Source organism: Pteropus medius, unplaced genomic scaffold (assembly GCF_902729225.1).
Source record: "Pteropus medius unplaced genomic scaffold, Ma_sr-lr_union100, whole genome shotgun sequence".
In the NCBI taxonomy this organism is placed as follows: domain Eukaryota; kingdom Metazoa; phylum Chordata; class Mammalia; order Chiroptera; family Pteropodidae; genus Pteropus; species Pteropus medius.
In genome coordinates this window covers 3,501,845-3,526,497 of record NW_024345481.1, presented here as the reverse complement: position 1 = coordinate 3,526,497, position 24,653 = coordinate 3,501,845, and the positions used below count along the sequence as shown (strand labels likewise).

The 24,653-nt window shown below is 42.2% G+C and overlaps 2 long non-coding RNA genes across 2 annotated transcripts in view; one reads left to right on the top strand and one right to left on the bottom strand.

Moving 5' to 3' along the window:
- LOC120611423 (uncharacterized) overlaps positions 1 to 11,495 on the top strand; it is a 31,223-nt gene extending 19,728 nt beyond the window's left edge. The window contains exon 2 of the long non-coding RNA XR_005655192.1: positions 11,453 to 11,495. This is a non-coding gene — a long non-coding RNA (uncharacterized LOC120611423). The remainder of the gene's footprint in view (positions 1 to 11,452) is intronic.
- Positions 11,496 to 19,642: 8,147 nt separating this feature from the next.
- On the bottom strand, positions 19,643 to 20,972 carry LOC120611421 (uncharacterized). Its single transcript, XR_005655191.1, has 2 exons — positions 20,840 to 20,972; positions 19,643 to 20,012 (listed from the first exon to the last, which is right to left on the bottom strand). It is a non-coding gene; the product is annotated as an uncharacterized LOC120611421 (long non-coding RNA).
- Positions 20,973 to 24,653: the final 3,681 nt, after the last annotated feature.

Genomic DNA, 24,653 nt, shown 5'->3' with positions numbered 1-24,653 from the left:
GACCACAGCGACCCCAAACGCTGACACTGTATTAGCCCGCTCTTCTCAATTTCTTAACTCTATTTTCAGAGGCTATTTTAAATTTTCTTCATCTGTCTTAATTAAGCTTCTTGGTTGCGGATAACTGATACTAACTTGACTTAGCATAAACAACAACAAAAAAATTGTCATAGAAGAATAGAGGAAAGTTTCATGGAACCCAAGAGTCAAAATATAACTGGGTCTTAATAAGGAAGTGGAAAGTTTTTAGGACTCTCTGTTTTTAACTTCTGCTTCTCTCTTCAGTGCTTCATAATGATTAGTAGAAATCGCTGATGTCTACTGAGAACTCAGCCTGAGCCACAAGAACCCTTGCAGATTTTTTTTTTTTATCTCCATTATTCATATGAGGAAACTGAGACACGGAAATTAAGTTGCCCTACTGTCACCCCATTTGGAGGTTGCGGGCACAGACTTTGGACCTCAGTAGCCTGGTTATAGAGCTGATATCCCCCAACTTCTACCACACTCAGGTGGGTCCAGATTAGGATGACTTCTCAGAGGTCACCCCTTTGTGGCATCCAGCAGCTGTTTGAACATCTCCACTGGGGATGGGGGATGGGGGAGGGGAAGATGGTTCCATTCGGGGGCAACCGTAACTAAGCAAATCCTTCTCTCGATTGAGCTAAAATCTGCTTCTCTGACAACTTTCTCACGTTCAGATTTCTGGCCCTGGGGCTACCCTGAACCCCTATAAATCTCAGCCTGCATGACTGCTTTTGAGGCGTTTGAGGATAGAATGTTATGGCTGCTTTGGATTTTCCACCCTCAGTTACCTCAACTGTCCCTGAGTTTTTAAAGTGTCCCTGCCACCTTGTTTCCATCTTTATGATGTGCCTCAGATCTTGCAAGCCACCCTGGATGTGACAATTAGTTAAATATGGTAGAACACAGGTTCTCATCTTTATCAGCCCCAATACCCACCTCCTTTACACAACAAATATTTTGTAATGCCTCCCCTACTATCAAGAAATAAAATTCACATATACACATACACACATGCATATACAAATATATATAACTACCGCATTAAAACTACACAATTAAAAAACAAATTTAATATACTAATTATAAAATTAAGGAGGAATAGAAAGAAAGTGATTTATGAAAAAACAACATGTACATGCTCAGGCACAGCTGCACTTGAAGACATAATAAAATGGTTATTTGCACCTGCTTTAATGAATGTTTGCATTCACAAGAAGTAAAACGAACAGAAGCCCCTCTGCAGAAACAGTACAGAAAATGGAAGCGTAAAGGTATGAGTATGTGCTAAGTAAATAACAAGCTGAATTTATTTATACAGGAGGAAAGAAAGCCTCATTTAATGAAAGTCATAATATGTGCCAAAACTAACGAGAGACTGTTGAAAAGGAGGAAATCTGATACTCGCAGGCAAACTGTGAATTCACCTGTAAGTGTGCTGTCAAAATAAGTTTCTACCTCTTGACAAGGGATAGTGAATTGCCAAAACAGAGCTCCTATAGTGATCTCCTTAAATTCACTCTGTAGTTGCTAAGCTTTGGAGACAATGGGCTATAATGGGTGATGGGCATAGAAGGGATCAGGAAGGGAACAGTAGAAGCCCTCTGGTAGACCCCTAGGGACAGTGTCCAGAGCAAGACCAAAAATAATAGGCAACTAAAGAGTGAATAATTTCAATACATAACTTCACGATGTATTTCTCATCATTGTATGACAAAATCAAACACATAACAATCATATGAAAAAATTTAGAAGAATCCTTTTAATGAAATTAAACTAGATTTTTGTATTTTTGATGTCTCTGTTCTAGTTTTAAAACCTTTTTTTGGTTGTAAGGCAGTTGAAAGGAGACCCAAAACAGCTCTGTTCCGTAGGTGCGTGTGAATATTCCAAGAGCGGAATGACAAAGGTGTGTGTGTTGGCTGCTCAAGCGGATGGGCAGGGAGCATTGCTATAGGTGACCTCATTTTTTCAAAATAGTGAGCAAGTTCTTGGTAATGTTTCAAACAAAACAGGCTTCTCTCAATTTACACGGCGGTTGCTTTCCAGGAAAAATCCAGTGACTGCGAAAACTATATATATATATATTTAAAAAAAGAAAAAAAAACAACGAAAACTGCCTTTATATGTAAAATGGAGTTCCAGGCTCAGATCTTTATAAAGATTTTTTTCTCACCTCATGCATGTCTGGTGGGACACTTGAGATTCACGCAAATGTGGGACAATTCTTCATCTCATGGTACTGCTCTCATGTTGCGGGAAGTCTGGCATCTACAGCCCTTACCTTCTAAATTCCAGTAGTGCATCCCCCACTCAGTAATAACGACAATAGGAAAATGTCCCCACAAAATTTCAAATAGCCCCTGATGCCCTCCCTAGGAGACCCACTTCATCAGAGCAACTGGTTCCATTCTCTCTTGGAGAATACAGGCAAGCCCAGCGTGCACAGAGCATACACACACGCAGCTTGGGTTTAGAGGACAAACTAGTTCCAAATGTGTTTCCTGAGCAACTGTTTTATTCTCTATTCTCCATTTACCACTTACTTAGCTTTTTAAAATAAATTGTGGTAAAATTCACAGAACATAAAATTTCCCTTTGTTAAGTGCACGGTTCAGTGGTACTAAGCATATTGACGTTATTACGTAGCTATCGCCACCATCCATTCCTCTCTTTTTTATATTTACATTTATTCAGAGTAAGGGAAGGTCATAAAGAGCCCCTGTGGTGTGCTCTAGTCACTCTTGCCCTGTGGAGGCAAATTCCAGATAGCATAGCCACAAGTTGTGGGAGGCTTGGCACCCAATTTATTTCCCCCTGTCCCCAATTCCCCACTATTTTGCTGCTGACTCACAGGAAATTTTTTTGTGAGAAATGAACCTTTGAGCCCATTGGGATTTTAAGGTTAACTTATTTCTGCATCAAGATCTTGCCTAACCTGACTCATACCTCTCTCCTTTTGGTTCTAGAGTTATGATTCAAATAGAAAAAAAAAGTTATATTTCCTATTGATAGTCTAAACATGTTGTCAGTGAGAGCAAGTGCCAATTGTAAATATATAGAAACTGTGTTGTGAAAATATTCATGTAAGAAGGAAGCACTGAAGAGTATAGGAGCATCATTTTAAAGTCAGCTGGAACGAGGGGTGAAGGTGGGGGAGGGGGAGTCCCCAAATTCCTGGAATTCAAGGCATACAGAGGAAGTTACTTGCCTCCTAATCTCAAATGTGGATGTTCCTGAGAGGGACTTCAGGTTCCAACTTCCTTTATTCCTACAATGCTAAGTTTTCAAGTCACACTTCCTCATGAAAGAAAATACTGACTTTGTTCATACAGTTTTTTAAAGTTCTGACATCTTTTTCACTTATGGAATGGTGAGAGGCACAACTTTTGTCAGGCAACTGGCTAGTTTAATATTCCTGCATTTAAGATATTTTTACAGTTACACTAATATCGAAAGTTGTTCAACACTGAAATGGTTTTTAAGGTTAAAGAAGATACTTTCTTCCCTTCATGTACTTTTTAATGTTGTTCATATGAAAACTTATCATAACAATTTTATGTAGAAAAGTAGAGAGAATAAGATAATGAATTCCTGTAAAACTGTCACCTTGATTTTACAATGGTTAATATTTTGTCATACACACTTTATCTTTTCCATTTACTGAAGTATTTTAAAGCTGATCTCAGACTGAAAAACAATGAAACCTTTTTGTTCCCCCAACATTTCACCCTTGAATACTTTTCATTACACATGTCTAAAAACTAAGGATGGTTTCTTATTTGCTTTCATCTCCTAAAGTGATATGGAAATAGACAAGCATTTAAGTCTATTCGAGGTTACCTTGAGGCTTGGTTAAAATCAGTGTCTCTAGTTATTACTGTTAAGAATGATGTTGGCTCTTATGTACAGATCGCCTTTCTCCACACCCTCTCCATTGTTTGTGTTATTTTATAAAGCAGCTTAAGTATTTGCTCATATAAATATTTTTTAAGAATTGTTTTTTGCATAACGATTTTGAACAATTGCTTTTTCAATTTCGAAACCATATTCCCCCATGGTTATGCCTAACAAAATTAACAATAAATTCCTTCATAATATCTGATACCCCCCCAAAATATATATATATCTGATACCAAGTCCATATTCAAATTATTCCAAGATATATTTTTATATTTCATTTTTGTATTTAGTTTGATTTGGGATCTAAACTAGGTGACATATTGCATTTGATTGTTCAGTTTCCAGTCTCCATTAATCCATTTGCTTTATTTTAAAATTCCTCTTGCTGTGTTTTCTTTCACTTTTCTTGCACTAAAAACACACGCACACACACTCCCAATTGTTCTTTCCTCTTTTTTTTTTTTTTGATGGGCAAAGTTTGAGCAAGACAATATTTTCACCCTGCATCTGGGGAAATCTCATATTTTTAAAAGCTCCTCATAAATATAAAATATATGTATGAACTAAATGTAGTTTTCTAAAGTAAATCATTGAAAATATCTAGTTACTAGGGAGCTAGGGAGTAAAAGCAAAATCCTTTGGATGATGCGACTTAAGTGTTATGTTTTTCATGTTCGCAAAGTTCATGTGGGTGGGGAAAAGAAACTCCTTTACTATTAATCTTTAAGTGTAAGGGCCTTCTCAGGATTAAGACTCTTCTTACTTAGTCCTCAAAGAAGTTCACTAGTAAAAAGGATGAGAACATGTTATTTATTTGTTTGTTTTAGCAGTCTCTCAAGGCAATGTGACATAGTAGTAGAAAAAAAATAGGAGCTCGAGATTTAGGGAGCAGGAACACCTGGCGTTAGTACTGACTCTACGATGAACTGATGATTCGAATAGGTCCTGTGAGCTGTCTGAGCTTTGGTTTCTTCTTGAGAAAGGTTGGCCTAGTTGATGGAAGAGATATACTTGGAACATTCTAGAATTTCATAATGCAATGTGGCTGAAAAAACAATGAAATCTTTTTTGTCTCCCCAACAAATACACCAGGTCTTAGGCTGCCATAGGAGAGTATTTCTTCGAAGCAAGCCCTTTGGAGCCATCAGCCAATTTCCCTGACGCTGTCACCCATCAGAACATTTTTGTACATACTTTCAGAATTAGTTTACAAGACACATTAAATACGCACTAGTACTGGATGGTCATATCTCTTATTTTATTTAATAAGCATTTATTGTACATTTGCTACTTAGATGAAGAATTGGAGTAGGCTGTGTTGCTGAGGTGGTGGCCGGCCCAAATGTAAGATAAAATCCCTGCCCACTAAGAAACTGGCAGGGATGGGGAGATGCACACATGCACAAAACAAAGGGAAGAATAAAAACTTTGGGGGATGGGGAATATCTTCAGCAGAGCATTAATATCTCCAAAGCCGAGATCCTTGGGTTTGAGAAATGGACCTCCTCGGCTACAAAGACTTTAAATTATATTTTGAGGCTGATAAAGCCTAAAATACGCCATTCGATATCGTTCAAAAGTGATTCTGGTGTCATCAGGCCAGCACTGGGTGGAAATGTGAATAAGGGGCAGAAGATAAAATATTCTGAGCATCTTCTTGGCATGGCTGAAGCCAAAGCTAACATACTAAACACTCAATAATTTAAATACTTAATAAACGCTCTTTTAAGAAGCAAGGGCATTGAAGGGTTTATAACATTCTAAAGGACTTTTGGTACTTTTGTATTTCCAGATAACTCCATTTAAATATTTTAGGGTTCAGATGTTTTCAATGGGGTTTGATTTCTGCTGGATTATTTTTTCCCAAACCTCTTGTTAAATGGTTCTTTCACAATTATACCAATAAGTATGTCTTACAGTGACTGGAAATTTTAGTGATTAGTTACTTGTTAACGTTACTTGGAACTATGTCCCAGCAAAGAAACGGAAGAGAAAAGCCATCATTACACCATACAATACAGGAGCTCGCTAGGATGTAAGCATTTCCCCAAAGTGGTCTGATTAGCAGTTGTGGATTGATTTGCAGCTTATCATATTACTCATGTAACACCCACAGTTTGTGCCAAGAAGAAGGGTGTCACGTTGCCAAGGGCCGGAGAAGTATTTGTTCAGGAAGATGGGCCCAGCTTTTCAAAAACATTAATTAACATAATCATGATTCTCATTTATTTATTCAAGAAATAGTTATTGAACACCTACTGGAGACAGTGCCTGAGTGCTATGGTTTATGGTTATTTCAGGTGTTCTCAGTCAGTCCAAACAGGTGACTGACTGCATGGTCCCAGAGGGAATGCATTTACATTCAAGACAGTGATTAAATTTATTCTTTGCTTCGCTATTAGGAAAAGTAATTTTCAGGTATGTATTAAGACTACAAAAACTTCTGAATGGAACAGATAATGGTAATTGACGATTATCATCAGTAATTTAGATTCACTGAATTAATTTAACCCGAATATGCAGTTTGGGAAGGTGAAGAATTACAGATGATGGCAAAGTGATTCAACAGCGTAAGCGAGAACTGCAGGAGTCTGATAGATGCGCATTTAAAAATTCTCTAACAGTGTGTTTATAAACAAAGCAAAATGAACCTGCAAAAGCAATCTTACTAAAAACTCACCATCACAGACCTCAGATGCATCGAAGTGACTCAGATAAAATTTGTTCTCATCCTATGGTTTCCTAAAGGGATCCTAAATGATTATCAAAAGGGTTAGGAGCTAGACCCAACAGGATTTAAATGAATCCAGCTGTTCCGCCCCTTGAAGCAACTAACTCAGTACACTGCTGGGGCTGCTGCTTCTGCTACTTGGGGAGTAGACGAGAGAGCCAGAAAGGCAGAGTTTCCTCCCCAAACCGTACCCCCAAGTGCTGGAGGACAAGAGAAGTGGGAGGGCAAGGCTGTCTGGGGTAGAGGGGACAATTGGCTGAGGGCGAGTGTGTTGCAGAGACAAGCCCCAACGTCACCATCAAAACAGAGCTGAGAAGCAATGGCAGGCCCCTCAGGCCTCTCCTCTGAGATTTGGGGAATTTTCCTGGGGAATCCTCCCAGCGGCCACACTCCCTCGTACTATCACAGTCCTGCTGGGATTGAGGGGAGAGTATAGAGAGGGGAGGAAATGCCAGTGTCTTGCACTCCTTCGTCAATGGTGACAGAGAAGAAGGGCTGGGGGTCATGATTCCTGTACCCCAACCCTCCCTCTCAACCTCGCAGCAAGCTGACCACAAATGAATAAAACTTAAAACACCGTCGGGAGGCCTTACGCTCCTTCTTTCCCCTTTTTTGTCATGTTCTTCCTGTTCCAAATTCCCCCTTCCCTGTCAGCCACCTTCCCTTACACTCACTATTAGCAGACTTTGCTAAGTTAAGGGCTTTGATTTTATTATATCAGGTTTTGGAAAGCAGAGTTGTGTTAGAGACTGCTGGTTTCCTCCCAATACCTGTTTCCCTTCTTGGTAATAGGACTCTCAGGGGAAACCCAGAATAAAGACTACCTTTCTCAGCACCCTGGCAGCTCACTATGGCCATGTGACTTGGTTCTGACCAATGGGAAACAAGCAGCGGGGGTGGGAGCATGCAACTTCTGGGAAATATCTCTAACAGGAGAGGGCATATCCCTTCTCCCTGCCTTCCTTCTTCCTGCTGGTGGCAATGTGGACTCCGGGCATGATGTCTAGAAGCCAAGCACCCATTGGGACCCAGAAGTGAAAACCGCAGGCTGGGGGTGGGTGAGCGAGAAGGTAGAAGGGTCCTGGGTGCCTGCTGATTGTGGAGCTGACTTAGCAATTCTGCCAGGACTGATGGGAGGGCCAAATACGGCCTCTCTTATTCAATCAAGCCTTTGTTATTTGGGGTTTTCTCTTACTCAAATCTAATCATAACTGATACATGAGTTGTGACTTGCTTTAAATTAAAATAACAACATTTTTTGAGCACTTACTTTGTCCCACGCAGCGTTTTAAGAGTTTTAGGTTTATTAACCCATTTAATACAACGACCTTATAAAGAAGTATTGTTATTATGGGTGAGGGAACACAGTGATGCTAAGTCACTAGCTCAAGGTCAGAACTTGAACCTAAGCAGTATGACTCCCAAGATGTTCCATCTTATCTTCTACAACAGAGGCTGGCAGACTGTGGTCCTGTGAGCGAAATCCAGCCTGATGCCTCTTTTTGCAGATCAAATTTAATTGGAACCTAGCCATGCTCATTCATCTATGGGTCTATGGCCGCTTTCACGCTACAGAGCAGAGTAGTTTCAACGAAGACCAGTTGACCCCCAAATCTGAAGTATTTATTCCCCTTTACAGAAATTTTGCTTACCACTTTTTTATGATTTAGTGCCTCTAAAACTGACTTGGAAAAATGTAGATTTATATAAAGGATAATCCAAGGGTGATTTTTTTTACTTTAGAAAATTGTTGACAATAGGATTCTCTAAATGATGAAAAATAATTTTTTGACAGGTTCCTTTGTACCAGGAACAGCATTAGAACCTTTATATGATAATTTTGTTTGTTCTTTACAACCACCCCATAAGGTAGATGTTCTTATCTGCATTTTGAAAATGAGGAAGCTGAGGCCCAGAGAATTAAGTACCTTAAGTCTACAGGTTCATAGCTATTAAGTGGCCAAACTAGTATTTCAACCCAAGTTTTTTATTCTAGTCTTAGCCACAGGCTAAAGTTGGTGAAGCAACCTCACTTAAAGCATTTAAAATATAATTTAAGTTATAGAAAAATGGGTTTTTCCAGGGAGACACATCATATTTGTATGTTGTAAATCTTACTGTAAAACTTTGTACAGCAAAAACTTAGCAAAGAGTTATTTAAGTCTTCATTACAGGGCGATGATTCCATATCAAATCAATCTCTACGAGGTTTTAGTATATTATATGCCAACCTAGAAGCCCTGGGAAAACCAGTTCTAAAATATCCATTTAGAATTCTGATTATTCTGGGTTGTAAGAGGAATTAACTGTCTTCGGAACTGTGCTTCAAGTATAAGGGCCTTTGAAAGAGGAAATCTTCCCAGATCAGCCAATCCAGACACAGCTTATTGCTGATGCCTTAGTCAGGCAATGATGTTCAATCTTCTGAGGATTATAAACCTCTAAGGGAACTCTAGGTGTTTTCCCTTGAAAAAATGGGTGTTTATTCTTAAACAGGTTTCCAGGCCTTTGGAATCATGTTGACAATTTCCTTGTGTCCCTAGACCCCCGAGTTAAGAGCTTCTGTGTTATCTCAGCATCTTCTGTTGTCATTAACAATATGACTTTGGACAAGTTACTTAACCTTACTAAGCATCACTTTTTCTCATTTGTATGGTAGGAGTAAAAGTAATATTTCAAGGTTACTATGAAGACTGAGATTACCCACCAGAAGATGCTGAGCATGTGTCTGTCACATAAGTCTTTAATAAATATTAGCTATGGTTATCAGACCTGGTTTATCTGTTTACTAACTTTTTTGTGTTAAGACCAAAGGGTCAGTTCCAACTGATGAGGACTCATTGACCAGTACTTATATCTCACACTCTGCTAAGATTTGTAGGTGGTACCAGAACCTCATAAAACCATAGGTCATTCAATTATGCTATAGAATTTATGTCTTAAGACTATATAAAGAATTAATAACATAAAATGACAATTAGCATTCTATTAATGTAACATTTTAAAGAAATTAAATATTTATAAAATATTCCCCATATTTTCAGGATTCGTAATGATAATGTTATCGACTAATGTGGAAATATCCTAAAAAAATTTTGGGCAGAAATTAATGGCATAATGCACTGAGCTGCTTCTGACCTTTGATGGCAAGGCAGAGATATCTAATGTTTCGTGGGAAGCATCAGGGTATCCATGGGTTTGTGAAATGAGGTCATTTTTAAACAGCCTAGTAGGGATTCTTCCAACCCCTCTCGTCATTATAGGGCACAGAGCTCAGGTTAGAGACAGAGAGCTGTAGACTCAACAGCCACAGTTAACATTTCTCTTGGCAATGTTTTGTGGTTTTCAGGGTAGAGGTCTTTGCATATTTTCTGTTAAATTTATCCAAGTCAGCCATCACAGTCCTATGATTGTGGTTGACTTCAGAGGTCAGTGGCTAGGATCCCTGGTCAATTACATTCTCTTTAGTGGGAGGTCTGCAAAGTATATACTTATGACCACCACAGAAACTCCTGTGCAATGTTTAATAGAAGTGGTGAGAATGGGCATCTTATCTTTTTCCTGATTTTATGGGGAAAATGTTTAGTATATCATTAAGTATGGTGTAGGCTGTACATTTTCCATAGATCTCTTTATCAGTTTGAGAATGTGATCTTCTATTTCTAGTTTACTGAGAATTTGAAAAAAAATTCATGAATAGGTATTGATTTTTGTTGAATGACTTTTCTGCATCCATGAAATGATCATACGGTTTTTATCCTTTTATCTGTTAATATGGTGACTTCATTGTTTGATTTTTTAATGTTAAACTGACTTTGCAATTCTGCAATAAACCCAACTTGGTCATGATCTATTATTTTTTGTTATATATTATTGGGTTTAATTTGCTAATATTTTGTTAAGGATTTTGTTTATAAGGTACATTGGTCTGTAATTTTTATTTTTTGTATTTCTTCTGACAGGTTTTGGTATCAGGGTTATATTGGCTGCATAAATAAATTGGGAACTACGCTTTCTTTTCTACTTTCCGAGAGTTTGCGTAAGATATGTCTTAGTCCTTTTTAAAATGTTTAATAGAATTCACCAGAGAAACCGTGTAGAAATTGAATGTGAATTCAATTTCTTCGATAGATAGAGGGCTATTCATTTTTTCTAGTTCTTCCCGTTTTTATCAGTTTTTATAAGTTGTATTTTTCAAGGAATCTGTCAATTTAATTGAAGTTGTCAACTTATTGGCATAAATGATTTCAAAGATCAACTTTGGGTTTGGTTACATTTTTTTATTTTCAATGCCATTGATTTCTGCTCTGATTTTCCCTTCTTTCCTTTTCCTTGCTTTGGATTCATCTTGCTCATCTTTCTATATCTTCCTAGGGTAGGTACTTGACACTTGGATAATTGACTTGAAGCCTTTTTTTCTGCTATAAGCATTTATAGTTATAAATTTGCCTCTAACCACTGCTTTAGCTATAGCCTCCCGCCCCCAATTTTGATAAGTCATATGAAAACATATCATTCAATTTGAAGTATTTCCTAGTTTACCTTGTGATTTGTTCTTTGACTCGGGAGTTATTTAGAAGAATGTTGTTTAATTTCCAAATATTTGAGGCTTCTCTGGGTATCGCATTGTTATCGATTTCTATTTTAATTCACTTGTGGACAGAGAACATACTTTAAAATTTCGATATCTTGAAATTTATTGAGACAGGTGTTATAACTCAGCACATGGTCTACCTTGGTGAATGTTTCATGTGTAGCTGTGAAGAATGTTTACTCGAAGCTGTTATTCTGCAGGGGTGTGCGTGTGTGTGTGTGTGTGTGTGTGTGTGTGTGTGTGTGTTTGTTTATAAAAGTCTGTTAAGTCAAGGTGGTTGTTAGTGCTGTGCAAATCCTCTACAACCCTGATGACTTTTTGGGCTATCAGTTCCTGAGAGCAGGTGTTCACATCTCCATGACTGGGGATCTGTCTGCCTCTCTCTTTATTTCTGTCATTTTTTGTTGCTGTTATATGCAGTTTTAAGCACTCTATATTGTTCTGTCTTCCCAATGTATTGATCTTTTTGTAATTTTGAATTATTCCTCTTTCTATTTTGTAATACTTCTTATCTTGAACTCTATTTGAAGTTGATTTTGTCCAAAATTTATGTAGCTACTCTAGCTTTCTTATGCTTATAACATTCAGAGTAAATATTTTCATCTGTGTTTCTTTCATCTTATTTATGCATCTGTGTTTGGAGTGCCTCTCTTGAAGGCAGCATATAATTAGGCTTGCTTGTCTGATACGGTTAAGTTTACCATCTTCATATTTGTTTTTCAATCATCCCATCTATTTTTCTTTCCCCTATTTTTCTTCTATTTTCTTTTTGCATTAAATATTTTTAACATTCCATTTTAATCTTCTACTGATTCTTTAGCGTTACCTCTTTGCATTTTTTGAGTAGTTGCTCTAGTGGTTACAATGTATGTCTTTAATTTATCACAGTCCACTTAGAGGTGATATTGTACTACATCGAATACCTCATAAGACCTTATAGTAGTGTAGTTCCGTGTGCTACACACACACACACACACACACACACACACACACACACACTTTGTGCCACTGTTGTCATATGTACCACAAGCCAGTAAGGCTGATGTTTTCTACCTATGTGGAGCATAGGGGTTCAGGAAGTTCCTTGGAGGAAAAAAAAAAGAAGCCGTGAACTTCCAGGTTATCACCAGGTACAGTTTCCTTTGTTTAAGCGTGAACTCCACTCTAGTTTGTACTTGCTTTTAGTTATTCTCCACTGCTTTCAAAGAGTAAAAAAATTTCCCTAGTTTTCTCCGGGGTTTAGTCTCACTCAGCTACTTTGTCATTACCAGAATCTAATCTCCACAATCAACCTCCAGAGAATTTTGTAAGTTAAAGGCCTCCCTTGAAATCGACCAGCAAACACTCACTACTCTGGGGAGATGCACAGGCTTCGACTGAGACTTGACCTTCAGGACCTCCAGGGCTGTAATGCAACTAGCAGATACCGCAACGAAGATGGCACAGAAGCCAGTCCCAACCCGGGTGCTGAAGGGTCACCAGGCCTGAGGGCAGACCCCGCTCTACACCCTCTAGGGTGTCTTGAATGGCAGCCTGTATATTGAACCATGAGAGATAGCCACTCTTGGCTGGTTTTATGACCTTGAAAAACATGAATTTTGTAAGTTCAGCCAAATGGTCTCTGACAGCAGCGGTCCCCAGCCTTTGTGGCACCTGGGACCAGTGCTCCTATGAGAATCTAATGCCTGATGACCTGAAGCGGAGCTGAGGAGGTGATGCTAGCGCTGGAGAGCGGCTGTGAATACAGATGAAGCTTCACTCACTCACTTGCTGCTCACCTCCTGCTGTGTGGCCCGGTTCCTAACAGGCCAGGGACCGGTACCAGTCCGCAGCCCGAGTTTGGGGACCCCTGTCACACAGAGTATGGGTTTCATTGCTTCTTGAACATTTTCTCATCATCAAAAAGTCCTAGAGCTAAAGAAACACTCTCTAGATTTTTATATATTAGACACACAGACAGGGCGGACACGCAGAAGGCAAAACTAGGCAAACAGCCCCAGTGAAAGCCTCCTGATGTTGGGACAGAAGCACATTACACATTAATATTAAGACCAGTAACAGATAGTGTGATTCCTTGAAGGCAGGAGTTGATTATCGTGATGTCTAAATATTATGGTCTTGAGGAGGTGCTCCTGAAACACTGTGGACCAGATTTAGCAAAACAAACAGATACATTAAAACAGGATGCCCTGTTAAATTTGAATTTCAGATGAACAATGAATAATTTTTTAGTATAAGTGTGGTTCTGCTCCTCTGACAACTCATACGTGAAACATACTAAAAAAATTATTTGTCATTGATCTGAAATTCACATTTGCCTGAAAGTCCTGGCAAGTCTACTGGCAACTCCACGGTTCTCATTCAGTATTGCCAAAGGGGACGGGACTCTGACCCCAGAAGGCCACACTCCTAGGAAAATGGGCCACCGAAGTCTCGTTCCTGGGAGAAAGGAGCACGCCTGGCTGGGAGGCCAAGTTCACAAGCCACACAAGAGTCGCCAGCTGGACTCTTGTAAAGAAAATCTTGCTTCGAGACCTCCTATAAACATAATATTTAGCTTTATCAGGAGCTTTTATGGGAGTGTGCTCTGTAATTATTTATTTGCGAGTTGCCACAACATCCTGTTGAGGTCGGTGAATATTTCTACCACTCTCATTTTGCAATGAAGTAAACAGGGCCAGAGATAGAGGCTGACTCATGGGACAGCCCAGGGGGCAAGGGGACAGGCAGGAGAGCCCTGAAGGGCCTTGAATCATGAGAGCCCAATAAAAACCAGAGAAATAAAGAGGAATAAAGAAGATGCTCTGAAACCCCTGGAAACTCCACATTCTAAACAGTCCTATTCTTGTTAAGGAAAATGAACCGGAATGAAAATACGTAGAAAAGAAACTACATATTTTGAAGGCGAATTTGTTTTTTTTCCCAAGAAGACAGACTAGCTCACCCACTCTTTGTTTCTCCCCAAGCAAAGGCGAACTTTCTTGTAAGTGCCTGGAAAAGGAAGATAATAAGAGAAATAAGACTGCCCCATCCTGTAATAACAATGACGGACATTAGCTGACTACCTCCTGTATCAGGCGGTTTACATTTCCCATTGAATCTAATCTTCACAATAATTCTACATGTACTGATGGTCCCCACTTCACTGATGGGAGACTGTAAGCTCAGAGGGCCAGAGAGACTTGCGAGACACACATTGCTGTCAAGTGCAGGCGGTGACATTGAAACTCAGGCCCTGACCGACTTTAATATACCTACCACTTTCACCCCCACACAGGAAAAAATCAGCACCCTCAAATCTAATTAAATTACGTGTCTTTTCAAATGCTATTTAAATTAACTTTTTGTCTCTTTTGTCCCTTTCATGAATTCCAAAGCAATCTCAGGGCAAAGGCCATGCACAGCCACCAAGAGAGTCTGGCTAAGGCTCCTAGCTCTGTGATAAGGCTCCCTAGCACATTATCCACAGGTCTCTCAATATGATGGAGCAGGTATCATTTTCTTCCTTTGGGGCATAGGAAACTGATTTGCAGAAAGGTTACGGGATTTGCCTCAGGTCCCACGGGGCCAGACATGGCACCAGAACACATCTTTTGTCTCTTTCCATTGTCCTTGTTGAAAAATTGAGGAAATTACAGTAATCGTCCCCAAACCACAATTTGAATAATACACATTTTTCTTCACCTATGTTTTCCACCTCCTGCGTCATGACCAGCGGTTGGAGGCAGGACTTCCTGCTGATTTACTTTTAGAAGCTCCCTTGTTTCAGCAGCAACTGGTGTGACACAGAAGCCCTCCAGCACCCTGACCCGGCCCCCCTGTCCAGCCTCATCCCCTCCCTCCCCGCAGGAGGCTCTCATTCAGGCCAGACAGGCCCTGTGCATCCTCTACAACGCGCCCCACAACCCACCTCCACACCTGGTTTGGAGCCAGGTAAGGGTTACAGCACAGACTGATATGAGAGAAAATGCAGCGCTTCTCCCTCAGCTTTCCCCAAATATACGAAAGGAAGGTGACCCCTGGCAGAGTTTTCAGAGAGGGGCGCAGAGAAGCTATTTACATGGCAGATCCTGGCGTCAGACCGTGGCAGGGCCTACCTTCCCCTGCCTGAGGCTAATTCCGTTGGTGCTCTGGACTCATCTCTGCGCCGCACGCTCAGGCCATCGGTCACCCCCTGTCTTTACCTCTAACCCCCTCCAGCAGCCTCCCTCCCTCCTCCCACTTACGGTGCTTCTCTGCGGGCTCCTTCACCTCCTCTTGCGTGCTTCCCGACCCTCTCCCTGCTGGGATGTTAGGTGTCTTTCATTTGTGCCACGGGAGACCCCAACCTTCGCACTAGGAGGAATTTGCCAAAGAAGATGGGACCCCGGGCAATGAGGTTAGGAAGCTGGGCGCTGGCTGTCTCCCGGAACACGGCCTCGCACGGTGCAGTTAAGTCAGCGGGACCTTGCAGGTGAGCGCCCTCATCACCAGAGCTCCGGGAGAGAGAGCATGCCTTTCGGGTCACGCTCCTGACCCCGGCTCAGCCTCTTGACTGATTTAAGCGCAGTGCTTGACTCCAGGTTCCTCCAGCCGACCCACGCTCGCCTCGTCTTTTCACCTGGAAAGGTAAGCTGTCCTCAGAAGGTCGTTTGAGCCTGGAGTCAGCAAAGGAGAGTTCATTACAGGATCTCATGCTGGGTGGTATCAGGCTGCCTTGGGTGGTCCTCTGCATCACAGGGGTGTACCTGCCGCTTCCCCGGAACAGGTGAGTCCCAGCCTGGATTGGTCCTCACCGGAGGTGCTTGAATGGGTACTGCACCTTCAGTCAGGTCCCAGCCTGTGTGGATGTATGAGGTGTGCATTCAGTATAAACTTCACAAACTATAAACACCTCTCCCCAGACGTGGGAGAGTGGCGGGGTCGGAATGGAGGAGGGTGCACACCAGAGCTTCCCAGAGTGGTGTGTGAAGAACAGGTTACAGACATGACTCCCCAGAAGCAAAGACTAGTTCCAGCCCTGACCCCTGGTCCCTGCGACTGTGACCTGATTTGCAAATACGGTCTTTGCAGATGTATTCATTTAAGATGGGGTCAGACTGGAATAGGATGACCTGATGTCCTTATAAGGGGAATTGGGACTCTCGGAGAGAAGAATGCCGTGTAAAGACATGGAAGGTGGCACGCAGGGAGGTGGCCATGCGGCAATGAAGGCAGAGACCGGAGTGATGCCTCTGCCAGCCAAGGAACACCGAGGATGGTGGCAGCAGCAGAAGCTAGGGACAGGCTGGGGACAGGAGCTCCCTCAGAGCCTCCGGAAGGAACCAAGCTCTGCCAGTGCCCTGATTTCAGACTTCCGGCCTCCCCAACTGCGAGAGAATTAATTCCTGTTGTTTTAAGCCACCCAGCTCATGGTACTTTATTGTGGCAGCCCCAGGACACTAGTACAAATGGCATACATATAATGTCACTTATCTACAGATAAACTCAGGGACACGCCATCCTTTAAGGCCCATCTGACTCCTCTGGAAACGTCCCACATGGCCCCTCAGGTGACACCAGCTCACTGCCCCCTCTCTCCCCTATTCTCCCCACATTAATCCCTCTTTACCTCTTCTCTTCTGAGGGAAAAACACCAATTTCTTCACCCCTCTGTCATAAGCAGAGCAGTTTAACCCAGTAACTGGCCCCTGACCTCTGAGTCACTTGAGTGACTTACAAAAGGAATAAAGTCTCATTTTTAAGGAAATTCACCAAGATTCACACAGATAATGGTGCATGTAGTTGTTTTTAGCAGCTATTTAAAAAAATACATAGCTTAAAAAAAAAAAAGTTATTAAATGACTCCAACATGCAAATCACAAACAAAGTAGGGGTTATTTCCATTTACATGGGGAAAGTGAGGCTTAGGTCAGCCAACTTGCCCAAGATGGATCCGAGGCTAGAACCCAAATCTGTCTGATGCCAAAACCCTTCCTTTAAATTATACTACCAAATAGACTTCAAAAGATGCAGCCTTGTAAACGTTTGGAAGGGCTTCCCAAATTTCCCCTATGCTTCCTATAATTTTAGTATTTTATAGAAATTTGTTGCTGTAAGTGGGTGTAAGACACCTAAAGAAACTCAGAATGGTGACCTATGTCTCATTTATTCTTAATTGTTTTTTTTCTCATTTAATATTGAAAGGAATAATTATTTGGTCCAGAGCCTACAAATCCGAATAGCGATTCTAGTAAATTTGTAGGCAGTTCCTTAAATAATCAGTTTATTTTATTTTATTTTTTTAACACCCCCCACCCCCGCAATTCCACCCTTGACCTAGGGATGTTGCCGTCTCCCCTTAAGAACCAGACCTCTGAAGGCAGGATTTCTCCTTCCACACACTCATGGCGTGGGCCTGGCCTGGCGCACCCGGGGTACTCAGGGGGCCTGGCGCACCAGGGTGTGGTCCATGGCTCCACCTGGGGCACGAACCCAGGACCTTCTGCGGGTAAAGCAGACGTGCTAACCGGTACTCTGCGGAACCACCCCTTAAATAGTCAGTTTATTGTGTTATACCTTAAACTTTGGTAAAGGACTCTCTTTTTTCCTCCCCCAAGAGCAAGCATAGGGATATTCACAATTTTTCTCTTAAATCCTTTCAAAAATAATTTTCTTTCAAATGTAAATTTCGTGTTGCATGAGATTCAGACATCCTTTGAAATTCTTAGCCAAATAAAATAATCACTCACTCACTTATGAAAAGTCTTTTCTGCCAAATGGCATGCCCATTTAACTTTGGCTTGAGCTGATTGAATTTTTTAGCACGAATTACCAAACTAGATGAAACTTGGGTGAGGGAAATTCCTGTTTTACTCAAGCAGCAAACTCGAAGCTCAGGTCATTAAAGTGCTCTCAGGCTCCTAAGCGTCCCCCAAATTAGTAAACGGTAAGCCTCCGTCTTCCTGTTCATGCGAACTCCATCACAGATAAGCTCATGGACACACACAGCACTGAGCTGGGCCCAGTGGGCCATCGTCCCCTCATGCCCTGCCTGACAGGATAAATCGACAATCTCGAGGCCTTGGATGGAGTGCAAGTCTCATTAGCCGAGCAAAGATTCTGCATAAACATGTAGAAGACATTAAGCCCGTGGCAGAACCAGCAACGTAATTTGCAGGCCTACTGCAAAATGAAAACGCAGGGCTCCTTGTTCAAAAATGACGAAGCGTTTCGAGATAGCAAGAGCAGAGCCGTAAATGAAGTGCTGGGTCTTCTGAGCACGGGCATGTGTGTCACACGCCTGCCCAGGAAGCCGGCCCGGTCCCTGGGGGCTGTCCTCCCAGCTTTCAGGCCGTCGGTCCTTCCTTCTACGACCTGTCATCTAGGCCCCCTCTCTCACCTCATATTTAATCAATCACCAATCTCTACTGATGCTGTCACCTAGATACCTTGCAAACCCACTCATTTCCCCCTTTTCCTCTCCAGATGTTTCTCACCTCCACATCCACCCTGCCCTCCGCAGCTGGCCCTGCTCACGATGAGGGTCCTGGCTGCCCACGTGGACGAGTCTTGGCAGGCGTCTCATTGCTCATGGTAGGAGGCCACAAACCAGGACATGGACCTCCAGACTTGGCCCCTCTTGTCCCTCTTCCTTTCCTGGCGTCTTCAGCTCACGCCTCGTTCTCCTTGGCCCTGGGTGTTTTAGTCACCCTGGCTTTCTCCCATGCTGTCTCTCAAATAGGGACCTTCAGCCTCTGAGTCTTCCCACAGGCTGTCCCTCTGGCCTATGCCGTGCTTTCTCTCTGACTTCACCTGACTTACTGGCAGTCAGCCATCAGATTTTGGCTTAATGTCCCCAGGACGCTCTCCCCGCCTCCCAGACGAGGATGGGTCCCTTGGCTTCTCGACTCCCCCTGCACTCGGTTGGTACAACTTGTTACACTTGCTCTATGTGTTTCCTGCCCACAAGGGTGGAGTGGGTCCCACCCCAACTTAGTCCCAGGGCGCCTACACTGCCGTAGAAACTCTACAAGTAGTTGTCGATGGATGGGTTAATGGACTCAAGGCTCTATCACGAAATCAGCATCATGGAGCAAGAGGTCTACTGTCAGATAGCAACGAAGGAAATGTGCTTGCCACTGCAGCTAGTGCACTAAAGGCAGCGGAACAGAACGTTCTGAGCGCCTGGTGGCTCTGCTGAGTGACAGTGTGACTCATCGGAACAAGTACTGCTTGTCGAAGATGTCCGCTGCTAGTGCTGGTACTCAGTGTGTTTTAAAAGGTACCATTCCAGGATTATGTGTGATTTAAAAAATTTCTTCTCTATTTTTCTAGTCAGTGATAATATACATGTATTACTTTGATAACCATAATGAACCACCCCTCTCCAGCAAATTTTGCTTTAAAAAAAAAGTACCAGGCAAGAGGAATTTCCTTGTGGGGTTTATTTTCTTTGCAGATATATTTCCTCTGGCTGGAAAGGGGAAACATCCCCCCGACTCCTCAGTCCACACATGATAAAAGAAAAAGTATGAAGAGGAAGTTAGTATGGTGTCAATGGTGCCAATTAATATTCTTTTAAAACATTTATATAAAAGCAAGAAAGCAAACACAGCCATAAAGGTAAGCCATGAGTGCTCTGATCACCATGGATGGATTTCTGCTTCTGAGGCCTTGAGCTATGAGACCAGTGAGGACAATTTCTACTCCAAGGCCATGGCTGTACGAAGCACTGGTGTCCGACCTCACTGGATTATCTGTCCTCAAACACTTATTTCCTTGCGTTATATTTTTCTTCTCCTATATAGGTAAGAAAGGAAAAGAAACAAAATTTAAGAGAAGTCTATGGGATTGAGTAGGCACGGATCAGATGTCTAGTAAGGCTAACGGGCAGGGCAGTTTGCTCAGGACTGAGGAGCTACCTGGACCCCGGACTTAAAAATGAGATGGTCCTGGACAAACCAGGATGAGCTGACTACCCTACCACCTGATGGCTTATAAAATTGAGGATATGGTTACAGCAGAGCCTCTCCTAGGCCCGGAAGTTAAGACAGCACCTAGTGTGATGTCACATGGCTGAGCATTTTTTCCCCGAAACTCTACCCAAGGACCTCAGAGCATCGCCATTGTCCAGGGCAGTTTTGAGAATCAACTCTGGCCTGAAATGGAGAACCCAGACCACAATTTTATTTCTAGCGTGTCGCTTTGTTTTTATTTTCTAGAACGAAGGCCCCTTTAACTTTTGTTTTAAAATGATTTTTGATTAAAGAGAAAACAGGATCCTGATAGGAACTGAGCTTTAGACACATTTGAACTGTCGAAGTTGTTCCTTTTAAGCTGCATTGAATGCAAATTTCAGTTCCTAAAAAACCAAATAAAGTAATAAACGTTAAGGGAAGGAATTTTTGATTTATCTCTTTTCCTAAAGTGATGACATAGTAGGAAAATTGCTGACTGAGGAAAAAAGCACGTCAGGAGTTCACACTAACACAGAGACACGCCACATAGCTGTCACAATGACTATTCTATTTCTGCTGTAGTAGATGGAAGACAGGAAGGTTAGGGTAAATTCTAAGGGAGGACTGTCATAAAAAATAATTAACATTGAACCACTTTATCCACACTACCTCCAATGTTTCTAATATCCCATGAAGTCAAGACGTCATCATCTTGGCTTTATAGAGAGGACACTTAGAGGAGTTAAGTGGCCTGAGGACAGGCGTCCAGGGCTGGCTGCCTCCAGAGTCTGCAGCATCCTTGTTATCTCCTGGCTGCAAAGACAAGAAAAAGTCTGTTTTCTACCTGCCTTACAGTGGCCAGGCTAGATCAACCAATCAGAGCTGGGAAGCTACATTACCAGAAAGCTGAACACCTCCAGGTAAGTAGGAGAGATGAAAGAGTTAGAAGGTGCTCTTTATTTTGGAGAAAGATTCTCTAAATATCCTCTTTGTTTGAGGAGTTGTTATGTATGAAGAACTTTCGCATTCATTGGGAAGGAAAGAAAGAGCAGTAGCAGGAATAAAGGTAATAGTTAAAAGTGCCCGTTGTACAGGACTTGTCGCATGCCAAGTGCATTGACCTATATTTTGTCTAATTTTTAAAACAGCCCGATGAGGACGCTGTGGCTCTGAGAGGTGACTGAGCTGGGACTTCATCCCAAGGCTAACCCCAAAGTTTTGGCTTTGTGCACTTTATCACATTATTATTTTTTAGTTGATTTCTCTATTTTACAGTTTAGACAACTAAGACTCACTGAGGCTAAAGGACTTGCTAAGTTCACATCCTTCAGATTAGCAGGGCTCACACCCAAGTAGCCGATCTCTGCAGAAAGAGCTCAGAGCCAGTGCCTGTGAGAAGCTGTAAGGAAGGCTTTTAATGTTAGATCAGCCTGGAGCCCAAAGCTGCACAGAATGATGCGATTCTGAAATAATAATTTATACTTGTTAGAGATCCTTTGATTGTGTGAGACAGAAAACATCCAGAGTGAAACCAACAAGGAAAACGTCAGTTTTCAGGACTGTCAAACAGAACCAGGAAAGAGCCTGCAGCCAGGCCTCGGGGAGGGACGGGTCCACGCCTGGGAGGGACCAGGGCTTCCTCTCTGTCTTTTGTAGACGGACTTCCCCTGCTCCCCAGTGCGAGGGAGGGAACGCGATCACTGGCTGCCCCCAAGTCTGCACATTTTAAGTCCAGATAATGGGAAAGACTTCCTTGTTCCACTTCGTTTTTTCTGGAGAAGGGCCAGTGAGTGGCTAAGCCTGAGTAGGGTGGACACCTAGACTGCTATAGACAGGAGGCAGGAGGCATAGAAAAACGAGGTCAGCCCAACCCCTTGGAATGGGGGGATGAGGGTTACCAGAGAACTGGGAATCATCGTAAGCTGGACAGACGGTCTGGTACGTGTCTGGTACCCGGGTGTCAGAATTCAAAATAAGTTAGGTGAGGCATTCCAATAACATCTAGACAAAAACTGTGATATAGTTTAAACGGTGCCTGAATTAGTGAATAGATACTTAAGTAGCTTTTCATTAAAACCTTCCAGAACATATGTATGTACTACAAATATTATCTTTATTGTTGTGATCAATTATATTTTTAAAGTTTTTTTTATTTAAAAAATTTTTGTTATGATAATTTAGTGGGGAAATGTGCTAATGTATCTCCAGTCAACTACACTGATGGGCCCAAGAACTTTCCTAAGTTTTTTGGTACAAAGGACTCTGCCATGGTAGATTTTCCTGACTATTATCTGACTTGTTCCTGAAGCTTCTTTGAGCATAAATATTACAGTTCTCTTTAAGAGAGTCAGGATGGAACATTAGCAGATGTGAAATTTTTTGGCTCGTAATGGTGGAAGCTGCCCAATCTTTTCTCTCTGGAAATTTACTGAACTACATTCAGATGATAAACAAATCAATTAAAAAAGTGAACGCCTCCAAGCCCCCACTGTTGTAGCTGTTTATTTCTGCAATGTGGTGGGACTAAGAATACCCACACAAAAACATCTGCCATTAGGGATTTCAGATCTAATTCTCTGTGGAGGAGGGTGGGGTCAGATCTCCGAGGCTGACATTCAAGGCTGAATGGAGCAGTCTCCGGCTGATCCGAAAAGGCTTATTAACTCTTGGCCTTACTCCTGGTCCCTTTTCAGAGAATCGACATCACAGGTTTATACTTGGCCTTTGTTACTATTTTAATTTGATTTGGGTTATTTTCGTTCAAACTCTCAAAGCACTGGTATCTGTAATTATATTTTGCAAGAGCTATTAGGTGCTCCAGCATATTTTACAGTTTAGTGTTGCAAGGCGGTAGCTGTAATTTTTTGACACATGGTTATTTAATTCCATACAGTACAGAGAAAGACTTTCTTACATTTGGCTCCACAAGGAAGTGTCAGGGCTTCACATTCCTGCTGCTTGTGGCTTTGCTCTAGGAAGCCCATTTCGTGTCTGCCATGTGATGATGGCTCCACCAATGTCAACAAATGATTCATTGTCAGCTCCTAGGGAAAAACAGACTGTGTAGGAAGGTGCCATATGGTGATACATCCGGGGTTTTTTCTGCCTTCTCCTGGGTAACCCTGACCTTATTATCACATGTTCGAGGTGGAAATGTGATGCAATTAAACTAATTTACAAAAGCAACATACAGAAACCAGTGTGATTTTTTTAGCCTTGGTGTGGTTAAGGTTCACTTCCTCTGCACACTTACTGTATAATGAAGGCTTTTGGACACGGCTGGGGGGAGAGAGCCAGCTTCTGATACAAGATTTATCTGCTGTTATGGCTTCTGTAACTTATACCTTCTCCCTTTACCAAGGAAAGGCCTTCGTGGCCTCAGTTAAATATGAAGGTTGTGTTTCTCTGCGCCTGTTGGCCACTCCCGCCTGAAAGCCAACAACCAAAACAGAGTTAATGATTTGAAAATAGATTCAGAGAGGGCACGGGGATGGGAAACACCCTGGCAGATTATTTGAGATCCAGAATATCAGAGTTAAAAGTATCTTGATTCAGTGCAGCAACCGGCTCAAAAAGAGACATAAAAATGCGTACACAAAGCAAGTATAAATTTGCATCACTGCACTTGAAACTTTAAGAGGCGGCCTGGACATCTCGGTGTGTCAGTATTCAGAAAGGGACCAAGATGAGGTTAACGAACCTTGACACCTGCTTTGCTTTCTTCCTCTGCTTGTAGAACTCCTGCCTGGTGATGTTCTGGCTCACTTTGTAGATGCTATATTTGGAGAACGGGAAGCAGCGTGGTTGGGCAGTTTGTATAACACACTAAAAACGTAATGAGACTGACTCTATGTATGCCCGTAATTGATTGAAGGCACTTGGCCATGTTTCTTAACCTGCGAAATTTTCCAGGATAAAATTTCAAGCTTCTTCACCTCGGCATTTTGAGAAATTGCCAATAAGACACTGTCTAAAGAAATAGAAGGGCACTATTAATTGGCCCCTGGGTTGGGCTACCGGAATCAGGCAGGTTCATAGCCAGGGAGTGACTCATGGAGAAGACAGGTTTCTTCTCCATGAGTCACCCCCTGGGAGGGAAGCTCACCTGGCATCTCTCCAGCTAGGAAGAGCAAGTCCCTAGATTCGTGGCTCCCTGCCTGACCTGCTCCTGGGTCAGTCATGTAAACCCCAGGACCATCTCGTTGGCTTATTTCTTCAAATCTGATCTGTCCCGTTCCCCTCTCAGCCTCACCTTGTGTATTAATGGCAAGCGAGCAGGACGAGCAGGTCCTCTTCTGTAGTGACCTGTCCTGCCCTTGGTTACCTAAATTTCATGGAAAGTCCTGGAGACCTATGTGGAAAATCCCCTTTCATTCTGAGAGGGTCTGGCCTGGAAGCACAGGGCAGGTTCTGTCCCCACCCCTCTCCGCCATATGGCAGAGGACCCCCAGCACCCACTCAGCATCGAAGAGGGCAGGTGGAC